Raw genomic sequence first — 14,800 nt, 5'->3', positions numbered from 1 at the left:
CCTTGAAACCCTACCACTTAGAAACCTCCCTCTTTTCAAATAAATGCAGGAGCGACGGGAGAGATTGTTTAGAGCGTGATGAGAGGCTGTAATCTGAACAATCTCCCATACGCCCTCCTCATGAGAAAAAGAAACCAGCGTCTTCATTCCTTTTGTGTCTATTTTTTATAATGTTGGGTAAGATAAATCCAACAGTGATGAATGTAGTTGCATCGGTGGGGATGATTGAACCAAAAGATGATGACATGATTATGGCATTACAAAAGGAAAAAAACAGAAAGAAAGGAGGATGAAATTGAAAAAAAAAAAAAACACCTTATGTGCAGGCACCACAAACTTCCTCACTATACCCAGAACTAACAGTACTTCACTTTATGAAAAGATGGATAGACAAAAAGACTTCTGAAAACAGATAGAACAAATGCAGAAACCCTTGCTCAAACTCCAACGAGGCACTGCCAGAGAATATTTGTCAAAAAAAAAAAAAAAACAGGCACTACCTGTCATGGCACCTCAACTACTGTCGCAGGACCCGACGTGGGCCACTTTGCTACTACAGCAGCAGACTAAAGGGGGGGTCAGAGGAGGATTCAGGGCTCACTCCCGCGGCGCGAACTCCATAAGATTATTTGCATGTGGAAAAACTGGACACGTTGCACGTGTCTGTCGAGGCCCTGCTGAAGCACAGAGTAACTACAGTTGTTATGCCTGTGGACAAGAGGGACACACTGCCAACTGTTGTCCCGACCTGCTGCCCAGAGGACGCGGTGAAACAACAGGACGAGGCAGGGGAAATGTGCCAAAGAGACATTTTATAATGCTGCCATTGTCTGTGTAGTACACGGACTTGACATTGTGTTTCCAGATGGAACCATGCTGCCGGCCAAAGGAGACTTGCGTACACATGTGCTGGCATGTGTCCAACAAAAAACTGTGACTCCTGTTGCTGACATCTATTGGGGACTGCTCGACACGTGTCAAATAAATAACAGCGTGCTGCAGGCATTTGCGGAGCGGAAGACGTGGATTTTGTCCTTGGGGCCATTCCTGCCCCCCCCTGACCCTCCACATTGTACCTTGTTTTATGATAGAGAACACGATTTGATTTATCAACAAGAATTTTTTAAAACTATCAGACACTCATGGTATTTTACCAACTGATAGAATTGTGGTGGGACGAGAGGGTGTTGGGGCAGTGGTTCACCTGACATCGGATTTATTGCCTTGGTTTAAAATGCCATTTTCTGCGCCTCACATTTCATTGGCACTTAAACGAGAAGGATTAAGAAATCTGTCGGCTAAACTCAATTGGACACATGATGAGAAAGAACTCTTCATACAAATTAAACAAGAATTAAGTCAAGCCGTTGGTTTGGCACTTCCTCACTATAAACTACCGTTTCATTTGGACATCTCTAACAAAACTCATACTGCCGCTGCAGTATTGTACCAACTAGTACGGGGCGAAAGAAAGGTGCTACTACACACGAATGCAACTTTAAAACAAAAATTGGCTAAATGCTGTGCACAGTCAAATATGTCATGGTTGAGAGCTCTCCCAATTGTGCTCATTTCCATCAGATCATCTGTAAATAGTACACACAAACTCAGCCATTTGGAAATATACCCTGTTTTTTCTTTTCCTTTTCCTGGTCCAGGTTCTGGCTCAACTTTTGAGTCACCTTCTTCCTTGTCGCGACTGTCTTACTTTGATCAATTAAGAGGTGTTCTGTCCAGCTTTGCAGGCATCCAGTCGGACGGCGATAATCCACCTGCATTTGTTTGGATTCGAGTGATAAAGAGTAAGTGGCCTGAACCAAGGTGGACGGGACCGTTCACCGTGACTGCGAGGAATTCACACGCCAACCAACTTGAAGGAAAAGGGACTACCTGGTTCCACAGGTCACAATGTCATGTTGCCAAACTATTTTGATTGTTTCATTAGTGTTGCATTTATTGCCTCATGTTGCATTCGGCAAACGGGGAATTTAGTAGACCAACAATTCATGTAGCAGGAGAAAGGGAACAAAGCAAATGTGGAATACCATTCCAAATTACAATTATCCATCCATCCATCCATTCATTTTCTACCGCTTATCCGGGGTCGGGTCGCGAGGGCAGTAGCTTTAGCAGGGACGCCCAGACTTCCCTTTTCCCATCCACTTCATCCATCTCTTCCGGGGGGATCCTGAGGCGTTCCCAGGCCAGCTGAAGGATGTCGTCTCTCCAGCGTGTCATGGGTCGTCCCCGGGGTCTCCTCCCGGTGAGACGTGCCCGGAACACCTCACCAGGGAAACGTCCGGGAGACATCCAAATCAGATGCCCCAGCCACCTCATCTGGCTCTACTCTGAGACCCTCCCGGATGACCGAGCTTCTCACCCTATCTCTAAGGGAGAACCCGGACACTCTGCAGAGGAAACTTATTTCGGCTGCTTGTATACGGGATCTCGTTCTTTCGGTCACGACCCACAGCCTGTGACCATAGGTGAGGGTAGGAACGTAAATCGACCGGTAAATCAAGAGCTTCACCTTTCGGCTTAGCTCCTTCTTTACCACAACGGATCGATACAAAGTCCGCATCACTGCAGACGCTGCACCGATCCGCCTGTCGATCTCCCATTCCATTCTTCCCTCACTCGTGAACAAGACCCCAAGATACTTGAACTCCTCCACTTGGGGCAGGATCTCATCCCCGACCTAGAGAGGGCACGCCACCCTTTTCCGATTGAGGACCATGGTCTCAGATTTGGAGTTGCTGATTTTCATCCCAGCCGCTTCACACTCGGCTGCGAACTGAGTGAGAGTTGGAGGTCACGGCTTGATGAAGCCAACAGAACCACATCATCTGCAAAAAGCAGAGATGCAATACTGAGGCCACCAAACAGGACCCCTCTACTCCTCGGCTGCGCCTAGAAATTCAAGGCGCAAATTACAATTAATCACAAAGAAAGGAACAAACAATGCTTATGTTTTTGACTTATGCGTAGTGATTAACTGTGGAGGCTATAGCAGTTCGTATAGAGGAACAGACATCTACTTATGTTTCGACCAGACGGTACAGACCCGATGCGCGCAGAATTTGCCATATCATCACACATAGTGTCAGACATTGGGACAAACCACCCATTTTACCGGCAGGTGGACCCCACAAAAATGGTGGACAAAGGCATTAAGGGCCAGAAAAACCATAATGCAATCATGGATAGAATAAAATTCCAAAGAAATTATGATTCAACACAAAACCCTATTATGCTAAGCATCAATGGTCAGGTAATTGGACAACCACAACATTCATATTTAGTGATCGGAGCGGATGTTTCTGGAAGAGATCCACGTGGTCTTATCCACATCAATGTATTTGAGGAAGAACAAACCGCTAACAACCAATCAAGTTCCAAGGCTGTTGCAAACCCGCCTGTCGTAAAAATACTTAACAACCCACCTAGCATAGTGGAAATTTTCAACACAGACAAAATTACATCAAGTCAAATTTTAGCTTCAGCCACAGGATACGTACAACAAAACATGTGGATAGCCTACTTTCAAGAAACGGCCCGACTTGGCAATTTTGGGGATTGTATAATGTGTGCGGCCACACGACCCACTGGATATTCAGCTCCAGCACCAATTATGGATATTGATTCACTAAATTGCATGATTGAAAATTACAAAATAAACCATAATGTTAGCTCTCGATGCGCCAATTATGAGAATATGTGGCCAAAATTACCTAAAAGTACAGTACCACTCATGGCCCCATTATGCAGAAGTAAATTACACTTGTTTAAAGCATGACAGAATTAACCAGAACAAAACTGAATATGTGGTGGTATTTCCATTTTGTCATAATATAATAGATGTCACGACATGGGGAAATATTACGGTATTGAACAAAAGGTCTTTAGGTGATTTGGCATATATGTGTGAAATTAATGTAGTAAGAGCTGTATTACCTGACAAATGGAAAGGGGCATGTACAATGATTTCATATGTGACGTCAACCACCTTAATTTTCGCCAAGGATCGAATAACGAGACCAAAAACAGAAACTAATGTGAGGTCAACGAGATCAATTAATAATAATAATAATAATAATAATTAATAATTGGTGAGAGGACAGACCCACATACATAGATGGCATTGGAGTGCCCAGAGGAGTTCCAAATGAATACAAACTGATTGATCAAATTGCAGCAGGATTTGAAAATATTCCCATCATCTCTGCCTTGTTCCCCGTAACTCTAAACAAGAATGTGGATAGGATCAACTTTGTTTATTATCATTTGCAAAGAGCAGTAAACTTAACCAGTGATGCCATTGAAGGCTTAGCTGAAGAATTGGCCCCGACTTCCCGAATGGCAATTCAAAACCGCATGGCCCTTGACATGATCCTTGCCGAAAAGAATGGTGTTTGTGCAATGTTTGGTCCACAATGTTGTACTTTTATTCAACAACACAGCCCCAGATGGAAAAGTAACGAGAGCCTTACATGGGTTACAAACCTTGGCTGCTGAAATGGCAGATTCAACAGGCGTTTCCAACCCCCTGGAAGATTGGGCTACGGCGTGGTTTGGAAAATGGAAAAACCTTGTAATTACATTTATAATTGCTATTGTTACTGCTGTTACTTTATTATTGCTTTTGGGATGCTGTATTATTCCATGTACGAGGACACTGTGTGTCAAGATGGTCTCGGGAGTGGTGTAGAAGAATATGAACCAGCCGGAATCACAGATGTTGATGACCTCTGAAGAAGCTCCTACTTCTGAAGTTCAGCTCACACAAGACAACATCGTTTCCAGATGGATGAATTATTGATTAAGAACATACAGTTTCTTTTCTCTGAGCATGTTTCGGGACTTGTCTTTTTCTCAAATCAATATATGGGGAGGTTTTTGGCCTGTCTCAAGAGTAGTGCTGCCTTATGAAGAATGCTTAGCTCATGATTACGTTGTTTATATATCCTCTGATAGCCTTCCACATAGAGTAGTACTGCTTAGGGTCTGTTACATAGTTCCACTACGTAAACAGGGGCATTGCTGGATTGTTCTATTTTGTACTCATGAAGCTATGTTCCATTATCTAACAATTAAGTTCCGTTTCCAAAATACGAGGGTAATACATGAGGGTAATACAGTTTTGTTATCCATGCGAATATGTTGGAGTTTAGATTACTGAGGAATCATGGTTTTAGGATGAGCCCCTTTTCTGATAACATCCAAGGCCAGAGGTACCTTCTGCTAAACAGATATGTCAAAACCTTCTGCTGAACAGTCATAACGAAACCTTCTGATGTGTATAAAAAGAGTTAGCTCAAATAAACGAGGTGTGTCATTCAGTGAACCTGCACTCTGGTGTACAGTTGATTGAATGCACCCTGAGACTCAGCACTCTGGTGTCTTATTTTTTCCTCTCTATTTGAACAAAGAAAACGAACACGCAAGGACGATTGAAGGTTCCATGATCTATTGAACATTGACATTATATTACATCCTTAACATTACCCTTTACGTTTAGTTTCTAAATTAAACGGTCAGTCACTAGCTTGCAAGGAAGGCGCCGTTGTGTGCGCCTGCGCATGCCTGTCTGTGTACATCTGCATGACGCGATCTACCCACACTACCTTTGCGATCGACTGGTTGATCACGATCGACGTATTGGGCACCCCTGGTCTAGAGCTCTATACATGTAGTTGTTGTGTGTTGCCAAAATATAAAGTAATGACACCAATGTAATGGACATGCTCTCGCCCGAAGGCACTGAACCCCAAACCCCGGACTGAGCTACATCGCTGTCTCCGCTCCCCCGCCGAGACAGACGGCCACGGGTATGCTCGATTTAACTTTGCACACGGACGCGAAATGAATTACCAGGCAGTCCCAAGTAGCTCATCAAAGCTGACGGACTACTGGTTTCTCACTCGGACGCTAAGTTAATTAACTTTCACCCCCAGCCAGCCTGAAGTGTCTCATCAACAAAGAAGTTTTTTGGGGGACACTGGCTTGATCACCAAGAAGGTGAGGAACCCTCTGTTTGGTGGCTCCTCATTATGCAACAGTGACATTTGTTCCTTCTGTCTGGGGGGTGGGTGGAAGCCACCCCTTTGGCAGCTGGCCATAAAAGCCGGAGCCCTCTTTGTTTGCTGGCTCTCGTTCGACCAACTTGCCGAAGACTGGCTTAGCCAGGAAGCCCCACCTCGCACCATGAGGTGGCGAGGACACATTGGACCCTACCCCGCCGCAGGGCATCCTGCCAGCGCTCCGAGCTACCCTTTTGGGTGCCCGGGCAAACTCCGTCAGGAAGGAAGCGGGCAGCGCACGTCCGCTCCGAACATCTTGCAAATAGCGACATACGGGCTCGGACCGCCTTGCCTGGGAAATTTTTTTTTTTCCTGCTCTCCTTTTTTTCCCTTCCTTTTCCGCCAAATCCACCTGTTCCCCGTGCAGACCAGACTGGCCAAACATCCGGGAAATCGACCAGCCTGCGTAAATTCTGTTCCATGCAAAGTAAGTCTGTCATGGCCCTGTGTTTCAAGTTGTTTTTCTTTGTGTTGCAGTGTCTGGGTGAGCGAAGGTGGGCGTGGACATCAGTGACACACCTGTCATGCATTGTAATCATCAGCCTTTTTAGGGGGCACCATGACAGTGTGTGGGCGTAGGAATATTCACTCATTTTTGTCCCGTGTTTGCCGCCGTTCTGACTGCTGTCCAAATTTAGGCTCACTACGATTATACCACACGGACCGTTTGTCGTGTCTCCCTGCATTATCTGTTTTTGATTCTCTCTTGTTGAAAGTTCCTTTTTGTTTCGTATGTTTCGCCATCACATGCTCGGCTATTTAATTAAAATTGTTCGGACATCTGACTTGGAGTCGATTCTTTGGGATCTGCCCTTACGGCATTGCCGTTCGTGACAGAATATTCCGACCAGAAATGGATCCCACAAACTCAGACTCTTTTCGCCAAGCGTTGGCAAGTCAGGGACATTTGGTAGGAAGACACGAGACATCGTTACACGAGCTCAGGGAGGCAATTACGGCGTTAACGACCCATCTCAGTACACTGAGTTCTCGGGTTGATCAGGTGTGTGCACTTGGATTACCTCCGATTCTGGCAGAAGCACCTGCCACCAATACTGTGGCCGCGGTGCCACCCGTCAGGGAAGCTTGTCTCCCAAATCCACCTCGTTATGCTGGAGAGCCCGGCGGCTGCGGTCAATTTATTTATCAATGTGCCCTAGTATTTGACCAACAACCGGTCACGTATGCCCAGGATAAGACGAAGGTGGCTTTTATAATGAGTCTACTTACGGGTCAGGCAGCATCGTCCCTGAGGAGCGTTCCTGGGTTCCCCGCTCTTGGATCCTAGATCCGTCCGTTCTCCGGGCCTTCCACTCTCTCCACCCGCAGAAGCCGGGTGGTCCGCCAGGGGGCGTCCTTTGAGGGGGGGATACTGTCATGGCCCTTTGTTTCAAGTTGTTTTTCTTTGTGTTGCAGTGTCTGGGTGAGCGAAGGTGGTCGTGGACATCGGTGACACACCTGTCATGCATTGTAATCATCAGCCTTTTTAGGGGGCACCGTGACAGTGTGTGGGCGTCGGAATATTCACTCGTTTTTGTCCCGTGTTTGCCGCCGTTCTGACCGCTGTCCAAATTTAGGCTCACTACGATTATACCACACGGACCGTTTGTCATGTCTCCCTGCGTTATCTGTTTTTGATTCTCTCTTGTTGTAAGTGCCTTTTAGTTTCGTATGTTTCGCCATCACATGCTCGGCCATTTAATTAAAATTGTTCGGACCTCTGACCTGGAGTCTATTCTTTGGGATCTGCCCTTACGTCATTGCCGTTCGTGACAAAGTCCAGCTTGTGGTCTACTGAAAGTACAGATTAGTGCATATTTGTGTTTAGATGAACAAGAACAGGAACCCCCAGCTATATGCATTGTCAATACATGCTCATTCCACCCTCACATCACAAGCTCAGCCTCTTCCTACCAATGTTTGTCCTTCGTTTGCTTTTTCCTGCCTTGTTTCATTGTAGAGTCCCCCTGGTAGAGCTCATGAAATTTTCGATAAAAATTCACTACCTGTATCATTTGCGTGTGTTTGGGTTCGACAAAAGACCTCTGGCTATCGAGAACTCATCAAATTCCTGTAGCAACCTTTAGATTTACAAGACAGATAAAAGGTTTGTCGTCGCTTTCTCCTAAATTTTATACGTAGAAAATGTGACCCTTTACGAGACAAAGTAGCTTGATTTATAATGCTGAAACATAAAATCACGCTAAACCGGAAGTGACGCAGGGGTCGCGTCAGGTTTAAAACCTGGATAATGGTCACTTCCTACAGTTGTTCTCTAAATTCCATCCCACTCCCACAAACCAGCCAAATCATCTGACACATTTGTCAGGTCTATTGCTGTTCCTGATCCTGTCCTCATATTCATTTTTGTTCCTCTCCCATCATTCAAACACACCAAGTTTTTATCTCTATTATTTCCTCCACTACCACTCCATTCTCATCATTATTGCCATCCCATAATGTACTATGCGCATTAAAATCTCCACACCATACCATCCTACCTGTCATATACATAACCAGTTCATCCAATAATTGAAGTGGAAGCTTCATACACGGATTCTTATAATTTATTATTTTTAGACCTTCTTTTGTAACCATATATATTACTATCCATCCATCCATTTTCAACACCGCTTATCCTGGTTAGGGTCACGGGACTCTGGAGCCTATCCCAGCTGACTTCGGGCGAAAGGCGGACGACACCCTGAACTGAACACCCTGAACATGCATGAAAGGTTTTCTTTCACTCCCAAATCCTTCTCTGCTGCCTTAACACTAATTTCAATCCTTTCTGTTTTCTGTTTTACTGCAATTTCCACACAATTTATGACGTACGCCATACAGAGAATCACAGTTTCTGTTGGCATGGTAATATTCTCACTCTGTTTTTTATTTTGGACCCTCTTCACTGCTTTCATCACTGATTTTATTGACCACTTTAACCGGACTGATTTCATCTTTCTTACTTTGCATCCACACTCAAATGTCACCCCGTGTGGTCCTCCACAATGACAGCATTTGTCCTCCACATTTTGGACAACTCTGTCTCCCTTGTGTCCATATCGCTGACATTTGGAACATCTGAGAAGTCGTACTGGAAAAATCATACTTTTGCGTCTGTTGAGATGTATAACGGGGCTGGAAAACCACAGACAACAGCTCGAGAGATAAACTGTTGCCACCCGGTTTCAATCCGAGGACCTTTCGGGTGTAAGGCGAAATTCATAACCACTACACTATGGAAACTGCTGCTGCAGTTATGACCGAAGGTGGACTGGGCCACCACATGCTAAGGGGAGCTGCCAGTCGCCAGCAAGTTTCACGTGACCTGATGGAAAAACCAAAACAAAAGTGCATTTAACTGTTTTGGACCATAAATCATGGTGGAATCATTAATCTAAAAAAATGTTTTTTTAAATCCTCCTTCTGCTCTTTTGGTCCCCAAAGTTCCTCCTCGTACTCTGCTGTCCTTCTTGCACACATTTTCACACGACTATCACAACATATTATTATGTGTTATGTATTATCCATCCATCCATTTCTGAGCCGCTTCTCCTCACAAGGGTCGCGGGCGTGCTGGAGCCTATCCCAGCTATCATCGGGCAGGAGGCGGGGTACACCCTGAACTGGTTGCCAGCCAATCGCAGGGCACAAACAAACAACCATTCGCACTCACAGTCACACCTACGAGCAATTTAGAGTCTCCAATTCATGCATGTTTTTGGGATGTGGGAGGAAACCGGAGTGCCTGGAGAAAACCCACGCAGGCACGGGGAGAACATGCAAACTCCACACAGGCGGGGCCGGGGATTGAACCCGGTCCTCAGAACTGTGGGGCTGACACTCTAACCAGTCGTCCACCGTGCCGCCCGTGTTATGTATTATTATATGTAAATTATAACACAACGAATAATATTAGAATTTGAATCAGAATCATCTTTATTTGCCAAGTATGTCCAAACAACACACAAGGAATTTGTCTCCGGTAGTTGGAGCCGCTCTAGTACGACAACAGACAGTCAATTGACAGAGAACACTTTTGAGACATAAGGACATTGACAAAAAAAAAAAAAAAACAGTCACTGAGCAGTAAAGGGTTGCTAGTTATCTGGTAATGCCAGTACATTTTTTTTTTTTTTTTTTTTTTTTACAATTGTGCAAAAAGATGCAGAGTCCTTTAGCACTTAGAGCAGTTCAAATGACTAAAATTGCAATAGTCCGGTGCAATGACCATTGTGCAAAGGGCGCAGAGACTTCAAGGAGTGTATGCGGTTTAAAGTGACGAGTAGGGCGATAATCTGGGACAATGTTGGTTGTGCAAATGTTGCAGATACTCCTCAATCAGTGTGCAAATGGAGCAGATGCTACTCTGGCATGAGTGGCCAGTATTGGTCAACAACAGATATGCAAACAGTGCAGCGTGGCGAGACAACTACAGTGAGTGCACGAGTAATGTATAATTGGCCCCACAGAAATGTGACAACGAACTCAAGTCAAAAAATTTCCAGCATGTTGTAATGGAATGATGACGTAGCATGTTTTTTATAGTTATTAACATTACTGTCACGTACGTGGTTAGGGCGAGGGCGAGTAACGCAAGGCAAGAACATGGTGGACCCAATTGCAGGGAAGCAGGGAGGCAAGGCAGGAGTGCGGGAGTCTCAAAATAAGAATATTTAATCTTCAAAAAGGGAAAACTGAACAAAGTCCCACAACAGATACCAATCAAATCAAAGTAACAAAGAAACACTCGAATATCTAAAACTGGAAACAAACTATGACCTGTGAGTAAGACATGGAATAGAAAGGGAAAATGACACCTGACAATGACATACCACAATGATAAGGACAACTGGCGACTATGACATGGCAAAGACATGTGACAACGACAATGAACCAACAAGAAATGAAAGAAACCAGGGAACTAAATACAAACAGATAGACGAGACAACGAGGAACACCTGGACAAGACACGAGTGGCTGGAGAGAGCTGATTGGTCGACACAAAGAAGACGAGAACAGGTGGACACAACAACCTAATGAGCACACGACAAACATGGAACACAGGAAAACATGGAACAAAACTAAACACAACCCAAACCAATTACGGGTTTAGGTTATGTTTGATACTGTCATGGAAAGACCTGACCGCGTTGCATGAGTTAGCATAACGCAGACATTTAAGGTGAACGTGTCAAATACAGCATTCTGAATTGGGTTTAATACCACATGCAAAACTGTGCACGAGCTAGCCAGGAGTTGAACCTAGAATCTTCTGATCCGTAGTCAGACGCATTAACCATTGCGCCACTAGCCCCACGCAAGTATTGGGCCCTCTGCAAGCCCCTGTGGAGGATTTTCACTGTCCCACTAAATTCAAACAGCAGCACTAAAAAAAGTAATTGCAGGGCTTCATTCCTGCCGTGACCCGGATTTGAAGCGGGGTTGCTGCGACCACAACGCAGAGTACTAACCACTATACGATCACGGCTTGGGTTGGTGGAACCTATCTCTCAAAGTATTTTCTATAATTTTGATTAGTAATGGGACCAATGCACTAAAACCAGATGTGACTTCGCACATTTCTTTGGAAATGTGCGAAGTTCCATCCTGCTTCAAACGCTCCACCATCATTCCAGTCCCCAAGAAACCTGCAATCTCTAGTCTGAATGACTACAGGCCTGTCGCTTTGACATCTGTGGTCATGAAGTCCTTTGAACGTCTCGTGCTGGACCACCTCAAGAGTGTCACAGGTCCCCTGCTGGACCCCCTGCAGTTTGCCTACCAAGCGAACAGGTCTGCGGATGATGCAGTCAACATGGGACTGCACTTCATCCTAGAACACCTCGACAGTGCAGGGACCTACGCGAGGATCCTGTTCGTGGACTTCAGCTCAGCGTTCAACACCATCATCCCTGAACTCCTTTCAACCAAGCTTCTCCAGCTCAGCGTCTCACCTGCCATCTGCCAGTGGATTTACAGCTTTCTGACGGGCAGGACACAGCAGGTCAGGCTGGGGGAGGCAACCTCATCCACACGCAGCATCAGCACTGGGGCGCCCCAAGGTTGTGTCCTCTCTCCGCTGCTCTTCTCTCTCTACACGAACGACTGCACCTCAGCGAACCCGACTGTCAAGCTCCTGAAGTTTGCAGATGACACCACTGTCATCGGCCTCATCAAGGACGGTGACGAGTCTGCATATCGACAGGAAGCGGAGCGGCTGGAGCTGTGGTGCGGGCGACACAACCTGGAGCTGAACACGCTCAAGACGGTAGAGATGATCGTGGACTTCAGGAGGCATCCTTCGCCACAGCTGCCCCTCACGTTGTCCAGCTGCCTTGTGTCAACCGTCGAGACCTTCAAGTTCCTGGGAATTACAATCTCTCAGGACCTGAAGTGGGCGAACAACATCAACTCCGTCCTCAAAAGGGCCCAGCAGAGGATGTACTTCCTGCGGCTTCTGAGAAAGCACGGCCTGCCACCGGAGCTGCTGAGACAGTTCTACACAGCGGTCATCGAATCGGTCCTGTGTTCTTCCATCACAGTCTGGTTTGGTGCTGCTACAAAAAAGGACAAACTCCGACTGCAACGGACAATCAAAACTGCTGAAAGGATTGTCGGTAACCCCCTACCCACCATTGAGGACTTGCACGCTGCCAGAACTAAGACAAGGGCGTGCAAAATCCTCTCGGACCGTCTGCACCCCGGTCACCAGCTCTTCCAGCTCCTTCCCTCAGGTAGGCGCTACCGATCAACGCTAACTAGAACTAGTAGACATTCCAACAGCTTCTTCCCTCTTGCGATCAACTTCTTAAACACCTAACCTATAATTCCATTACAACAAGCTGGCAATTTTTTGACTTGAGTTCGTTGTCACATTTCTGTGGGGCCAATTATTTATTACTTGTGCACTCACTGTAGTTGTCTCGCCATGCTGCACTATTTGCATATACTGGCCACTCATGCCAGAGTAGCATCTGCTCCATTTGCACACTGATTGAGGAGTATCTGTAACATTTGCACAACCGACATTGTCCCAGATGATCGCACTATTTGTCACTTTAAACCGCATACACTCCTTGAAGTCTCAGCGCCCTTTGCACAATGGTCATTGCACCGGACTATTGCAATATTAGTCGTTCGAACTGCTCTAAGTGCTAGAGGACTCTGCATCTTTTTGCACAATTGTTTTTTGTCAATGTCTTTGTGTCCCCAAAGTGTTCTGTAAATTGACTGTTTGTTGTACTAGAGCGGCTCCAACTACCGGAGACAAATTCCTTGTGTGTTTTGGACATACTTGGCAAATAAAGATGATTCTGATTCTGATTCTGATTCTGAACACAGCTACAAATGGAAAATGTCCTCTAATGTGAGGATCATTTGAGTGTTTGCACCTCATTCAGCTGTTAAATGTGTAACAACAGTATCTGTGCAGACGACCTCCAGTTTCTTCCTCTTTCCTGCTTTGTTGGGGCTGCCACGTGGGAGATAGAACACGTGGTCAAAAGGGCTCAGAGAACCCAACCAGATCCCAAGACTGGACCTCCAGACCGTCTTTTGGTGCCCAATTTCACACGCTCTGAAGTACTTCAGTGGGCCCACAACTCACTACATTTGGAAGGATGTCAGGGCTCCCCTGGCTCGGTCAGCCAAAAGAAACAAGCGGTTGGCGGATCTTCATCGCTCCCCTCCGCCTGTATACAAGGTGGCTCAGATGGTCTGGCTTTCCTCCCGTGACCTTTCTCTCCAGACCGAATCACGGAAGCTCACGTCACGCTTCATTGGTCCTTTTCCAATCACTAAAGTCTTAAATCCCACCTCAAGTTGTTCAGTTGAAGCTCCCTCATTCTCTCAAAATCCACCCGACATTTCATGTGTCTCTGCTCAAGCCTGTCTCCACAAGTACCCTTAGCCATCCGCCCTTACCCCATACGCCCCACATAATCAACAAACATCCTGCTTTCATGGTGTCACACCATGTCATCTGCCATGATTAACTATGGGTAGAGATTTGTCTCAAAATGATTTCCACAAATATATCCATGATTTACACACGTTTCTTAAATGTTGTGTGTGCATTCATCAAACCTTGACATGATGATGATGAATAGTTCCATGATATAATTTTTAAATATTTATTTCTGCTTGTCGATTTTTTAAGGTGCGTTTGTGGATCAGCGGGCAAGCGTGTTTATTTTTATACAAACGTAACGTAGTTTTCAAGATATTCTCACACACGCACACACACACTATAAAATAGATGATTGAGAGCTAGCCACTTTTTATTTGAACACTGTAATAATAAGCTGTTTTTTGGAAATTGCTGACAGATGAGGAAGGCGATTTCTTTTAATTTTCCTTACTAATGACGGGGCTGACGGTTTTCCACCTTGTTCAGCCACAGTCGACTGACCAGGGATTTCGGCAGGGTCGGACCATCGACTGTTGGATCCCCATAAAAATGACTCGTAGTCAAGTCATCATCCTGATAGGAAACTGCAGCGCTGGCATCAGAGGATGTCAATATTGATTGGATCAAAGGCTTTTGACAAGTCCAAAACAGGTGGGCTGCCATAGGTTTACAGGTGGTCAGTCACTGAGTGCATGGTCCCTCCTCTTTGTCTCATTTGCATGTTTAGGTTGCTGTATATTTTACCTTGTGTGCCTTTTCATTTTGTAGTGTGTGTGACCTGTCGTCCCCCCACACCCTGAATGAATCT

The 14,800-nt window shown here is 45.6% G+C and overlaps 1 non-coding gene across 1 annotated transcript; it reads right to left on the bottom strand.

Annotated features, from left to right (window-relative positions):
• Nucleotides 1–11,324: 11,324 nt before the first annotated feature.
• trnar-acg (transfer RNA arginine (anticodon ACG)) lies at nt 11,325–11,397 on the bottom strand. The gene has a single exon. It is a non-coding gene; the product is annotated as a tRNA-Arg (tRNA).
• Between the last annotated feature and the right edge of the window lie 3,403 nt (nt 11,398–14,800).

This window comes from Phycodurus eques, unplaced genomic scaffold, assembly GCF_024500275.1.
Source record: "Phycodurus eques isolate BA_2022a unplaced genomic scaffold, UOR_Pequ_1.1 contig_372, whole genome shotgun sequence".
Classification (NCBI taxonomy): Eukaryota; Metazoa; Chordata; class Actinopteri; order Syngnathiformes; family Syngnathidae; genus Phycodurus; species Phycodurus eques.
Note: the sequence above shows the minus strand (reverse complement) of the source record. Positions and strands in the feature narration are given on the sequence as shown.